Genomic DNA, 14113 nt, shown 5'->3' on the forward strand with positions numbered 1-14113 from the left:
CGTTGATGTAAACATTACCTATAAAAAGAAGTGATTCTTTCATCCAAAGGGTAAAATATTTTTAAGAATAAGAACCCAAATCATCCTTTCTTTCTTATAAGTTAAAACCTATTTTTTATGCATCACAAATTTTTCATTTACACAAGCATCACCATTATCACAGACAATTACTTCATTATCATACAAACAGACACAACATATATTGGGTATACATAAAAGATTGTCACTGATTTTGAACATGAGGATGCTGTCTTCCAAGGTTGGTGTGTCACCGATAGTTCTACATGAATGAATCATGGAGCTGCCGTTCCTCTCTCCCTTTTCCTCCCCCTATGTGTCTGAATCCCCCATTCATTTTCATTATCAAATTCTCCCACCCCAATTTATTAGTAAATATGTGTCTTAAACTAAAAATAAGACAGCACATGCCCCTTGATATTAATTTATTTTTTTACTTGGGCTAAGCAAGCATGATTAAAATAGAACAAGGTCACTGTAATAGTCCAAAACAACAATGCAGTACCTTCCTTTTTTCCATTACTTATTTGTTTATCTTTCAGAAACCATGAATGGCAAGAAAACACCGAACTTCAAAGATTATGTCAGAAACTTTAACAAGGATAACTTACCAAAAATCTAACTACGATATCCAAAGTATGAGAAACTAAATCAATCTGAATATGTAATATATAATATATTCTTTTGGTGTTTGGAAATAAAAGGAAAGAAAAAGGAACAACAAAACCAAAGAATATGCACTGTCTAAATGCCAGTAGGTACATCACAACGCAGCAGAGGAATGTAATATATAATATAACCTTACTGAATCTGCTGAAGTAAGAACCATTAGATTGGAAACATAAATTTAAAAGTACATGCAAACAAAATGTACAAATAGTGCACCTCAAAAAGGAAAACATAAATTTATAACAATCCCATTAACAATCCAGCATACATAACAATTCTATCTATCAACAATAACATAAGTCTCAATGAAAACATAAACCTAATGACATAGCAAAAGTTTTATGTCTCTATACTAAATGTCTAAGTAAGTTGTTTGTTGTGGAGTTTTGTTGTCACTTAGACTCAATAATCTATACAGATGTACTTGTTGATTAGTAAGTAAATGTGTTTACTTAATCTTCCATCTGTATAGATTATTTAGTCTAAGTGACAACAAAAATCCACAACAAACAACTTACTTAGACATTTAATATAGAGACTGATGAGCAGATAATTTATACGCTTTTTGGCATTGTTTTTACTTAGTTTTTAGTATGATTTAGTTGGTTTTTAGTATATTTTTATTAGTTTTTAATTAAAAATCACATTTCTGGACTTTACTATGAGTTTGTGTATTTTTCTATGATTTCAGGTATTTTCTGGCTGAAATTGAGGGAGCTAAGCAAAAATCTTATTCAGGCTGAAAAAGGACTGCTGATGCTGTTGGATTCTGACCTCCCTGCACTCAAAGTGGATTTTCTAGAGCTACAGAACTCCAAATGGCGCGCTCTCAATTGCTTTGGAAAGTAGACATTTAGGGCTTTCCAGCAATATATAATAGTCTATACTTTGCTCAAGGATAGATAATGTAAACTGGCGTTCAACGCCAGTTCCATGTTGCAGTCTGGCGTCCAGCGCCAGAAACAAGTTACAAGTTGGAGTTCAACGCCAGAAACAGGTTACAACCTGGCGTTGAACGCCCAAAATAGCCCAGGCACGTGAGAAGCTTAAGTCTCAGCCCCAGCACACACCAAGTGGGCCCCAGAAGTGGATTTCTGCGCTATCTATCATAGTTTACTCATTTTCTGCAAACCTAGGTTACTAGTTTAGTATTTAAACAACTTTTAGAGATTTATTTTGTATCTCATGACATTTTTAGATCTGAACTTTGTACTCTTTGATGGCATGAGTCTCTAAACTCCATTGTTAGGGGTGAGGAGCTCTGTAGCGTCTTGATGAATTAATGCAATTATCTCTGTTTTCCATTCAAACACGCTTGTTCCTATCTAAGATGTTCATTCGCGCTTCACTATGAAGAAGGTGATGATCCGTGACACTCATCACCTTCCTCAATCCATGAACGTGTACCTGACAACCACCTCCGTTCTACATCAGATTGAATGAGTATCTCTTAGATTTCTTAATCAGAATCTTCGTGGTATAAGCTAGAATTGATGGCGGCATTCATGAGAATCCGGAAAGTCTAAACCTTGTCTGTGGTATTCCGAGTAGGATTCAAGGATTGAATGGCTGTGACGAGCTTCAAACTCGCGATTGTTGGGCGTAGTGACAGACGCAAAAGAATCAAGGGATTCTATTCCGACATGATCGAGAACCAACAGATGATTAGCCGTGCTGTGACAGAGCATTTGGACCATTTTCACTGAGAGGACGGGAAGTAGCCATTGACATCGGTGACACCTTACATACAGCTTGCCATGGAAGGAGCCTTGCGTGTGTGAAGAGGAGTACAAGAGAAAAACTGAAATAAAGAAGACAAAGCATCTCCAAAACCCCAACATATTCTCCATTATTGAGTAACAAGTATTTGTTTTATGCCCTTTGACTTTTTACAATTAAAACTAAGAATTATTATTGATATTATATCCTGACTAAGAGTTACAAGATAACCATAGCTTGCTTCAAATCAACAATCTCCGTGGGATTCGACCCTTACTCACGTAAGGTATTACTTGGACGACCCAGTGCACTTGCTGGTTAGTGGTACGAGTTGTGAAACGTGTGATTCACAATTCGTGCACCAAGTTTTTGGCGCCGTTGCCGGGGATTGTTTGAGTTTGGACAACTGACGGTTTATTTTGTTGCTTAGATTAGGAAAAAATTTTCTTTTTGGTTTAGAGTCTTTTATTATTTATACATTGTTAAAACACTTTAAATTTATAGCTCAATTAGCTAGAGCGTGGTGCTTATGTTCTTGGTAATTGGCTATCCTATTTTTAAAATCTTTTTCAAAAATAATTTTTCTTTGAATAAATCTTGTGCCAAACTTTAAGTTTGGTGTTTTCTTGTTGATTTTTCTTTGTTTTTCAAAAATTTTAGTTTGGTTTTCTAAAAATTTTAAGTTTAGTGTTCTTTCTTCATGTTCTTGTGTTCTTGTGAGTCTTCAAAGTGTTCTTGAGTTCTCCTTGTGTCTTGATCTTAAAATTTTTAAGTTTGGTGTTCCTTGGTGTTTCCCTCCAAAAATTTTCGAAAACAAGGAGCATTAGATCTAAAAATTTTAAATCTTGTGCTATCTTATTGTTTTTCTCTTTCCTCTTTAAATTCAAAAATATCTTTTCTCTCTATTTTAAAGCTTTTTTTTCAAAAATCAATTTTAAAATCCATATTTTTTTTTGAAATTTAAAACCCTTTTCAAATCATATCTTTTTCAAAACTTCCTAACCACTTTCTCTTTCCTCATTTTTTTTCGAAAATCTTCACCCATTTTTATTTATTTTAATTTATTTTGTTTTTGAAATAAATAAATAATTAAATAAATAAAAATATTTTTCTTCTATTTTACATCATCTCCCTTTCTCCATCATGGACCTAAGCGGAAATGAACAATCTAGGAGGACTCTGGGATCATATGCTAACCCCTCTACTGCTTCATATGGGAGCAGTATCTGCATACCCTCCATTGGAGTCAGTAGCTTTGAGTTGAATTCTCAGCTCATTATCATGGTGCAGCAAAGTTGCCAGTATTCCGGTCTTCCACAGGAAGAACCTACAGAGCTTCTGGCACAGTTTTTACAGATTGCTGACACAGTACATGATAAGGAGGTAGATCAGGATGTCTACAGATTATTACTGTTTTCATTTGCTGTAAAAGACCAAGCTAAAAGGTGGTTAAATAACCAACCTAAGGCCAGCATAAGGACATGGAAACAGCTGACAGAAAAATTCCTGAATCAATACTTTCCTCCAAAACGGATGACACAGCTAAGGCTGGACATCCAAGGCTTTAAACAAGGAGATAATGAATCTCTTTATGATGCCTGGGAGAGATACAGAGAGATGCTACAAAAATGCCCCTCTGAAATGTTTTCAGAGTGGGTTCAGTTAGACATCTTCTATTATGAGCTTGCAGAAAGAGCTCAGATGTCTCTAGATTACTCAGCTGGTGGATCTATCCACATGAGAAAGACAATTGAAGAAGCTCAAGGGCTCATTGATACAGTTGCCAGAAATCAGCATCTGTATCTAAGCAGTGACCCTTCCATGAAAGAAGAGGTTAAAACAGTAACTGCTGAACTCAGTCCTGTAAAATAAGCTGCTGAATTCAATCAGCAATTGGACTTTCTAACAAAGCAGTTAGCCGAATTCAAGGATAGACTACAAGAGACAAGGATGGCTAATATAAATATGGAAGAACAATTGAAGCAAACAAAGCAGCAGCTGTCAAAACAAATAACAGAAGAATGCCAAACAGTTCAATTAAGAAGTGAAAAGACGTTAAATACCCCACCTCAAGGCAGCAAGAAGCCAAGAAATGAGCAAACCACCCAAAATCCACCTGAGGACAGTAAGAGCCCAGGGAAAAATAATTCTGGCGCTAAAACGCCAGAAATTGGGTAGAAGGCTGGCGCTGAACACCCAGACCATGCTCAGGATTGGCGTTCAACGCCAGAAACAAGCAAGAATCTAGCGTTGAACGCCCAGAGGAAGCACAGTTCTGGCGTTCAGATGCCAGAAACAGATGAGGAGTTGGCGTCTAACGCCACTCCAGCTTCCAACCCTGGCTTTCAAATGCCAGTGAGGGATCAGACACCTGCAAGTGCTTATAATAAATCCCTCAAGAAGGCTTCTCAACCTACCTCTGTAGGAAATAAACCTGTAGCAACTAAGGTTGAGGAATATAAAGCCAAGATGCCTTATCCTCAAAAACTCCGCAAAGAGGAGCAGGATAAGCAGTTTGCCCGCTTTGCAGACTATCTCAGGACTCTTGAAATAAAGATTCCGTTTGCAGAGGCACTTGAGCAAATACCCTCTTATGCCAAGTTCATGAAAGATATCTTGAGTCATAAGAAGGATTGGAGAGAAACTGAAAGAGTTCTCCTCACTGAAGAATGCAGTGCAGTCATTCTGAAAAGCTTCCCAGAAAAGCTTAAAGATCCCAGGAGCTTTATGATACCATGCATATTAGAGGGTAACTACACCAAGACAGCTCTATGTGATCTTGGGGCAAGCATCAACCTAATCCCTGCATCCACTATTAGAAAGCTCGGCTTGACTGAAGAGGTCAAACCAACCCGGATTTGTCTTCAACTTGCTGATGGCTCCATTAAATACCCATCAGGCATAATTGAGGACATGATTATCAAGGTTGGGCCATTTGCCTTCCCTACTGACTTTGTAGTGCTGGAAATGGAGGAGCACAAGAGTGCAACTCTCATTCTAGGAAGACCATTCCTAGCAACTGGACGAACCCTCATTGACGTCCAAAAAGGGGAGATAACCCTGAGAGTCAATGAGGATGAGTTTAAGTTGAATGTTGTCAAAGCTATGCAACATCCAGACACATCAGACGACTGCCTGGGCATTGATATTATTGACTCCCTGGTGGAAGAGGTCCATATGACTGAGAGTCTCGAATCAGAGCTAGAGGACATTTTTAAAGATGTTTAGCCTGATCTGGAGGAACCAGAGGAAATAAAAGAACCTCTGAAAACTCCTCAGGAAAAGGAGAAACCTCCTAAACTCGAGCTTAAACCACTACAACCATCCCTGAAATACGCATTTCTGGGAGAAGGTGACACTTTTCCTGTAATCATAAGCTCTGCTTTAGGGCCACAGGATGAGAAAGCACTAATTCAGGTGCTAAGGACACACAAGACAGCTCTTGGGTGGTCCATAAGTGATCTTAAGGGCATTAGCCCAGCCAGATGCATGCACAAGATCCTATTGGAGGATGATGCTAAGCCAGTGGTTCAACGACAGAGGCGGCTAAATCCTGCCATAAAGGAAGTGGTGCAAAAAGAGGTCACTAAGTTACTAGAGGCTGGGATTATCTATCCTATTTCTGATAGCCCTTGGGTGAGCCCTGTCCATGTTGTCCCTAAGAAGGGAGGAATGACAGTGGTTCATAATGAAAAGAATGAACTGGTTCCTACAAGAACAGTTACAGGGTGGCGTATGTGTATTGACTACAGAAGGCTCAATACAGCCACCAGGAAGGATCATTTTCCTTTACCATTCATAGACCAGATGCTAGAGAGACTAGCAGGTCATGAATATTACTGCTTTTTGGATGGCTATTCAGGTTACAACCAAATTGCAGTAGATCCTCAGGACCAAGAGAAAACAGCATTCACATGTCCTTCTGGAGTGTTTGCCTACAGAAGGATGCCTTTTGGTATGTGTAATGCACCTGCAACCTTCCAGAGGTGCATGCTCTCTATCTTCTCTGATATGGTAGAGAAGTTTCTGGAAGTCTTCATGGATGACTTTTCAGTATTTGGAGACTCATTCAGCTCCTGCCTTAACCATTTAGCACTTGTTCTGAAAAGATGCCAAGAGACCAATCTAGTTTTAAACTGGGAAAAATGTCACTTTATGGTGACTGAAGGGATTGTCCTTGGGTATAAAATTTCAAACAAGGGGATAGAGGTGGATCAAGCTAAAGTTGAAGTAATTGAAAAATTACTACCACCTTCCAATGTTAAGGCAATCAGAAACTTTCTGGGGCATGCAGGATTCTATAGGAGGTTTATAAAGGATTTTTCAAAAATTGCAAAACCTCTGAGCAATCTGCTAGCTGCTGACACGCCATTTGTGTTTGACATAAAGTGTCTGCAGGCGTTTGAGACCCTGAAAGCTAAGCTGGTCACAGCACCAGTTATTTCTGCACCAGACTGGACATTACCATTCGAACTAATGTGTGATGCCAGTGACCATACCATTGGTGCAGTATTGGGACAGAGGCATAACAAGCTTCTGCATGTCATTTATTATGCTAGCAGTGTTTGAAATGATGCCCAGAAAAATTACACAACCACAGAAAAAGAATTACTTGCAGTGGTTTATGCCATTGACAAGTTTAGATCCTACTTAGTAGGATCAAAAGTGATTGTGTACACTGACCATGCTGCTCTTAAATATCTACTCACAAAGCAGGATTCAAAGCCCAGGCTCATAAGATGGGTGTTGCTTCTGCAAGAGTTTGATATAGAAATAAGAGACAGAAAAGGGATAGAGAATCAAGTAGCTGATCACCTGTCCTGGAAAGAACCAGTAGCAGGAGCATCCCTCCCTCCTACTGAGATCTCTGAAACTTTTCCGGATGAGTAATTGTTTGCTATTCAGGAAGCTCTGTGGTTCGCAAACATTGCAAACTATAAGACACAAGGTTCTCCTTCTGTAACCATGGAGAGGAAGCATGAAAAGCTTCTCTCACTGCAGAGTCAACCAAAGCCGCCACAGTCAAACTCTAAGTTTGGCGTTGGGAGGTCCCAACCTTGCTCTGATTATCTGTGAGGCTCCATGAGAGCTCACTGTCAAGCTATTAACATTAAAGAAGCGCTCGTTGGGAGGCAACCCAATGTTATTTAATTATATCTATTTATTTTCCATGGCTATTTTATGTTTTCTTTAGGTTGATGATCATGTGAAGTCACAAAAACAAATGGAAATTCAAAAATAGAATGAAAAATAGCATGAAAAATAGCACACCCTGGAGGAAGATCATTCTGGCGTTTAAACAAGCATCTGTCTGGCATTTAACGCCAGAAACAAGCACCAAGCTGGCGTTTAACACCAGAAACAAGCATCAGTCTGGCGTTAAACGCCAGAAACAGGCTATATTTGGGCGTTTAACGCCAGAAACAGGCAGCAGTCTGGCGTTAAACGCCAGGATTGCACAGTAAGGGTATTTTGTACGCCTAATTGGAGCAAGGATGCTAAATCCTTGACCCCACTGGATCTGTGGACCCCACAGGATCCCCACCTACCTCACCATTCAAATTCAAACCATTCCCCTCCCAAACCCACCCATTCACACACTTCCATCTCCTCCATCTTCTCCACTTCTTTCTTCTTTTGCTCGAGGACGAGCAAACCTTCTAAGTTTGGTGTGGTAAAAGCATTGCTTTTGTTTTTCCGTAATTCAGTGGTAGAGCAATTGACTGCAGATCAAAGAGCTATGAGGAAAGAGCAACAAAGGTGATGAGCGGATAATTTATACGCTTTTTGGCATTATTTTTAGTATATTTTTAGTAGAATCTAGTTACTTTTAGGGATTTTTTCATTAGTTTTTATGTTAAATTCACATTTCTGGACTTTACTATGAGTTTGTGTGTTTTTCTGTGATTTCAGATATTTTCTGGCTGAAATTGAGGGACTTGAGCAAAAATCAGATTCAGAGGTTGAAGAAGGACTGCTGATGCTGTTGGATTCTGACCTCCCTGCACTCAAAGTAGATTTTCTGGAGCTACAGAACTCAAAATGGCGCGCTTTTAATTGCGTTGGAAAGTAGACATCCAGGGCTTTCCAGCAATATATAATAGTCCATACTTTGGCCGAGTTTAAACAACGTAAAAGGGCATTGAACGCCAGTTCTACACTACTGTCTGGAGTTAAACGCCAGAAACATGTCACAAGCCAGAGTTGAACGCCAGAAATACGTTACAAACTGGCGTTCAACTCCAAGAATGACCTCTGCACGTGTAACATTCAAGCTTAGCCCAAGCACACACCAAGTGGAACCCGGAAGTGGATTTATGCATCAATTACTTACTTCTGTAAACCTTAGTAACTAGTTTAGTATAAATAGGACTTTTTACTATTGTATTAGACATCTTTGGACGCCTAGTTCTTAGATCATGGGGGCTGGCCATTCAGCCATGCCTGAACCATTATCACTTATGTATTTTCATACGGTAGAGTTTCTGCACTCCATAGATTAAGGTGTGGAGCTCTGCTATTCCTCAAAGATTAATGCAAAGTACTACTGTTTTTCTATTCAATTCAACTTATTCCGCTTCTAAGATATTCATTCGCACTTCAACCTGAATGTGATGAATGTGACAATCATTATCATTCCCCATGAACGCGTGCCTGACAACCACTTCCGTTCCACCTTAGATTGAATGAGTATCTCTTGGATCTCTTAATCAGAATCTTTGTGGTATAAGCTAGATTGATGGCGGCATTCATGAGAGTCCGGAAAGTCTAAACCTTGTCTGTGGTATTCTGAGTAGGACTCTGGGATTGAATGACTGTGACGAACTTCAAGCTCGCGAGTGCAAGGCGTAGTGACAGACGCAAAAGGAGGGTAAATCCTATTCCAGTATGATCGAGAACCTCAGATGATTAGCCGTGCTGTGACAGAGTATTTGGACCATTTTCACAAGAGGATAGGATGCAGCCATTGACAACGGTGATGTCCTTACAAAAAGCCAGCCATGGAAAGGAGTAAGACTGATTGGATGAAGACAGCAGGAAAGTAGAGGTTCAGAGGAACGAAAGCACTTCTATACACTTATCTGAAATTCTCACCAATGATATACATAAGTGTTTCTATCCTTATTTTCTATCTATTTATTATTTATGTTCGAAAACTCCATAACTATTTTATATCTGCCTAACTGAGATTTACAAGGTGACCATAGCTTGCTTCATACCAACAATCTCCGTGGGATCGACCCTTACTCACGTAAGGTTTATTACTTGGACGACCCAGTGCACTTGCTGGTCAGTTGTATCGAAGTTGTGAATGAAAAACGATTTATTAAGACGTGCGTACAGAGTTTCTGGCACCGTTGCCTGAGATCACAATTTCGTGCACCAAGTTTTTGGCGCCGTTTCCAGGGATTGTTCGAGTTTGAACAACTGACGGTTCATCTTGTTGCTCAGATTAGGTAATTTTCTTTTTGTTTTATTTTCAAAAATTTTTCAAAAATCTTTCAAAAATTTCTCATCTGTTTTCGAAAAAAATATACAAAAATCCAAAAAAAATCAAAAAAATCAAAAATATTTCATGTTTCTTGTTTGAGTCTTGAGTCAAGTTGAAAGTTTGGTGTCAATTGCATATTCATCTTGCATTTTTCGAAAAAATTCATGCATTCATAGTGTTCTTCATGATCTTCAAGTTGTTCTTGGTAAGTCTTCTTGTTTGATCTTGATGTTTTCATGTTTTGTGTCTTTTCTTGTTTTTCATATGCATTCTTGCATTCATAGTGTCTATACATGAAAAATTTTTAAGTTTGGTGTCTTGTATGTTTTCTTTGCATTAAAAATTTTTCAAAAATAAGTTCTTGATGTTCATCTTGACATTCAAGGTGTTCTTGGTGTTCATCTTGACATTCATAGTGTTCTTGCATTCATCACATACTTTGATCCAAAATTTTCATGCATTGCATCATTTTCATGTTTTTCCCTCTCATCATTAAAAATTCAAAAATAAAAAAAAAATATCTTTCCCTTTTTCACTCATAAATTTCGAAAATTCGAGTTGACTTTTTTCAAAACTTTTTAAAATCTAGTTGTTTTTATGAGTCAAATCAAATTTTCAATTTAAAAATCTTATCTTTTTCAAAATCTTTTTCAAAAAAATCAAATCTTTTTCATTTTTCTTATTTATTTTCGAAAATTATAAAAATATTTTTCAAAAACCTTTTTCTTATCTTTATCACATAATTTTCGAAAATAACATCATCAATTAATGTTTTGATTCAAAAATTTCAAGTTTGTTACTTACTTGTTAAGAAAGATTCAAACTTTGAGTTCTAGAATCATATCTTGTGATTTCTTGTGAATCAAGTCATTAATTGTGATTTTAAAAATCAAATCTTTTTCAAAACTAATTTCAATCATATCTTTTCAAAAATATCTCTTTATCTTATCTTTTTCAAAATTTGATTCTAAAATATCTTTTCTAACTTCTTATCTTCTTATCTTTTCAAAAATTGATTTTCAAAATTTATTTCAACTAACTAACTAACTAACTTTTTGTTTGTTTCTTATCTTTTTCAAAACTACCTAACTAACTCTCTTTCTCTAATTTTCGAAAATATCTTCCCTCTTTTTCAAAATTTCTTTTTAATTAACTAATTAATTTAATTGTTGATTTTAATTTTCGAAAAATTACTAACCTTTTTCAAAAATTATTTTCGAAAATCACTAACTCTTTTTCAAAAATTATTTTCGAAAATTCTCTCTCTCTCTTATCTCCTTCTATTTATTTATTCATCTACTAACACTTCATCTCACCCAAATTTGAACCCCCTCTTCCATCTGTGTTCGAATTTTTTCTTCTTCTTTTCTTCTACTCACACAGGGACCTCTATACTGTGGTAAAAAGGACCCCTATTATTATTATTTTTCTGTCCCTCTTTTTCATATGAGCAGGAGCAAGGACAAGAACATTCTTGTTGAAGCAGATCCAGAACCTAAAAGGACTCTGAAGAGGAAATTAAGAGAAGCTAAATTACAACAATCCAGCAAGCACCTTTCAGAAATTTTTGAACAAAAAGAGGAGATGGCAGCCGAAAATAATAATAATGCAAGGAGGATGCTTGGTGACTTTACTGCACCTAATTCCAATTTACATGGAAGAAGCATCTCCATTCCTGCCATTGGAGCAAACAATTTTGAGCTGAAACCTCAATTAGTTTCTCTGATGCAGCAGAACTGCAAGTTTCATGGACTTCCATCTGAAGATCCTTTTCAGTTCTTAACTGAATTCTTGCAGATCTGTGATACTGTTAAGACTAATGGAGTAGATCCTGAAGTCTACAGGCTCATGCTTTTCCCTTTTGCTGTGAGAGACAGAGCTAGAGTATGGTTGGACTCTCAACCTATGGATAGCCTGAACTCTTGGGATAAGCTGGTCAAGGCTTTCTTAGCCAAGTTCTTTCATCCTCAAAAGCTGAGTAAGCTTAGAGTGGATGTTCAGACCTTCAGACAGAAAGAAGGTGAATCCCTCTATGAAGCTTGGGAGAGATACAAAGGACTGACCAAAAAGTGTCCTTCTGACATGCTTTCAGAATGGACCATCCTGGATATATTCTATGATGGTCTGTCTGAATTAGCTAAGATGTCATTGGATACTTCTGCAGGTGGATCCATTCACCTAAAGAAAACGCCTGCAGAAGCTCAAAAACTCATTGACATGGTTGCTAATAACCAGTTCATGTACACTTCTGAGAGAAATCCTGTGAGTAATGGGACGCCTATGAAGAAGGGAGTTCTTGAAATTGATACTCTGAATGCCATACTGGCTCAGACTAAAATATTGACTCAGCAAGTCAATATGATTTCTCAGAGTCTGTATGGAATGCAAGCTGCATCCAACAGTACTCAAGAGGCATCTTCTAAAGAAGAAGCTTATGATCCTGAAAACCCTGCAATAGCAGAGGTGAATTACATGGGTGAACCTTATGGAAACACCTATAACCCCTCATGGAGAAATCACCCAAATCTCTCATGGAAGGATCAACAAAAGCCTCAACAAGGCTTTAATAATGGTGGAAGAAATAGGTTTAATAATAGTAAACCTTTTCCATCATCCACTCAGCAACAGACAGAGAACTCTGAACAAAATACCTCTAATTTAGCAAACTTAGTCTCTGATCTATCTAAGGCCACTGTAAGTTTCATGAATGAAACAAGGTCCTCCATTAGAAATTTGGAGGCACAAGTGGGCCAGCTGAGTAAAAGGATCACTGAAATCCCTCCTAGTACTCTCCCAAGCAATACAGAAGAAAATCCAAAAGGAGAGTGCAAGGCCATTGACATAGTCAACACGGCCGAACGTGGAAAGGAAGGGGAGGACGTAAATCCCAGTGAGGAAGACCTCCTGGGACGTCCAGTGATCAATAAGGAGTTTCCCTTTGAGGAACCAAAGGAATCTGAGACTCATCTAGAGACCATAGAGATTCCATTGAACCTCCTTATGCCCTTCATGAGCTCTAACGAGTATTCATCTTCTGAAGAGAATGAGGATGTTACTGAAGAGCAAGTTACCAAGTACCTTGGTGCAATCATGAAGCTGAATGGCAAATTATTTGGTATTGAGACTTGGGAAGATGAACCTCCCTTGTTCACCAATGAACTAAGTGATCTGGATCAACTAACATTGCCTCAGAAGAAACAGGATCTTGGAAAGTTCATAATACCTTGTACCATAGGCAACATGATCTTTGAAAAGGCTCTGTGTGACCGGTTCAGGAATAAACCTCATGCCACTCTCCGTAATGGAGAAAATGGGAATCTTTGAGGTACAAGCTGCTAAAATCTCATTAGAGATGGCAGACAACTCAAGAAAAGAGGCTTATGGACAAGTAGAGGACGTGTTAGTAAAGGTTGAAGGCCTTTACATCCCTGCTGATTTTATAATCCTTGATACTGGGAAGGATGAGGATGAATCTATCATCCTTGGAAGACCTTTCCTAGCCACAGCAAGAGCTGTGATTGATGTTGACAGAGGTGAATTAGTCCTTCAATTGAATGAGGACTCCCTTGTGTTTACAACTCAAGGTTACCCTTCTGTAAACATGGAAAAGAGGCACAGTAAGCTTCTCTCAAAACAGAGTCAACCAGAGCCCCCACAGTCAAACTCTAAGTTTGGTGTTGAACTCCCATATCCAAACTCTAAGTTTGGTGTTGGGAAGTCTCAACAATACTCTGAACATCTGTGAGGCTCCATGAGAGCCCACTGTCAAGCTATTGACATTAAAGAAGCGCTTGTTGGGAGGTAACCCAATTTTTATTTATCTAATTTTATTTTTCTTGTTCTTTCATGTTTTATTAGGTTCATGATCATGTGGAGTCACAAAATAAATATAAAAATTGAAAACGGAATAAAAAATAGCAGAAGAAAAATCACACCCTGGAGGAAGACCTTACTGGCGTTTAAACGCCAGTAAGAAGCATCTGGTTGGCGTTCAACGCCAGAACAGAGCATGGTTCTGGCGCTGAACACCCAAAATGGGCAGCATCTGAGCGTTTGAACGCCAGAATTGCACCCTGGAGAAGTGCTGGCGCTGAACGCTCAGAACAAGCATGGTTCTGGCGTTCAACGCCAGAAATGGGCAACAAATGGGCGTTCAATGCCCAGAACAAGCACCAATCTGGCGCTGAACGCCCAGAGTTGTGTGCAAGGGCATTT

The 14113-nt window shown here is 38.3% G+C and overlaps 1 non-coding gene across 1 annotated transcript; it reads right to left on the bottom strand.

Annotated features, from left to right (window-relative positions):
• Window positions 1–11878: 11878 nt before the first annotated feature.
• Window positions 11879–11986, bottom strand: LOC148562762 (small nucleolar RNA R71). Its single transcript, XR_015886734.1, has one exon. It is a non-coding gene; the product is annotated as a small nucleolar RNA R71 (small nucleolar RNA).
• Between the last annotated feature and the right edge of the window lie 2127 nt (window positions 11987–14113).

The sequence above is a fragment of the Arachis ipaensis genome, chromosome B6, assembly GCF_059453495.1.
Source record: "Arachis ipaensis isolate K30076 ecotype BB chromosome B6, ASM5945349v1, whole genome shotgun sequence".
Classification (NCBI taxonomy): Eukaryota; Viridiplantae; Streptophyta; class Magnoliopsida; order Fabales; family Fabaceae; genus Arachis; species Arachis ipaensis.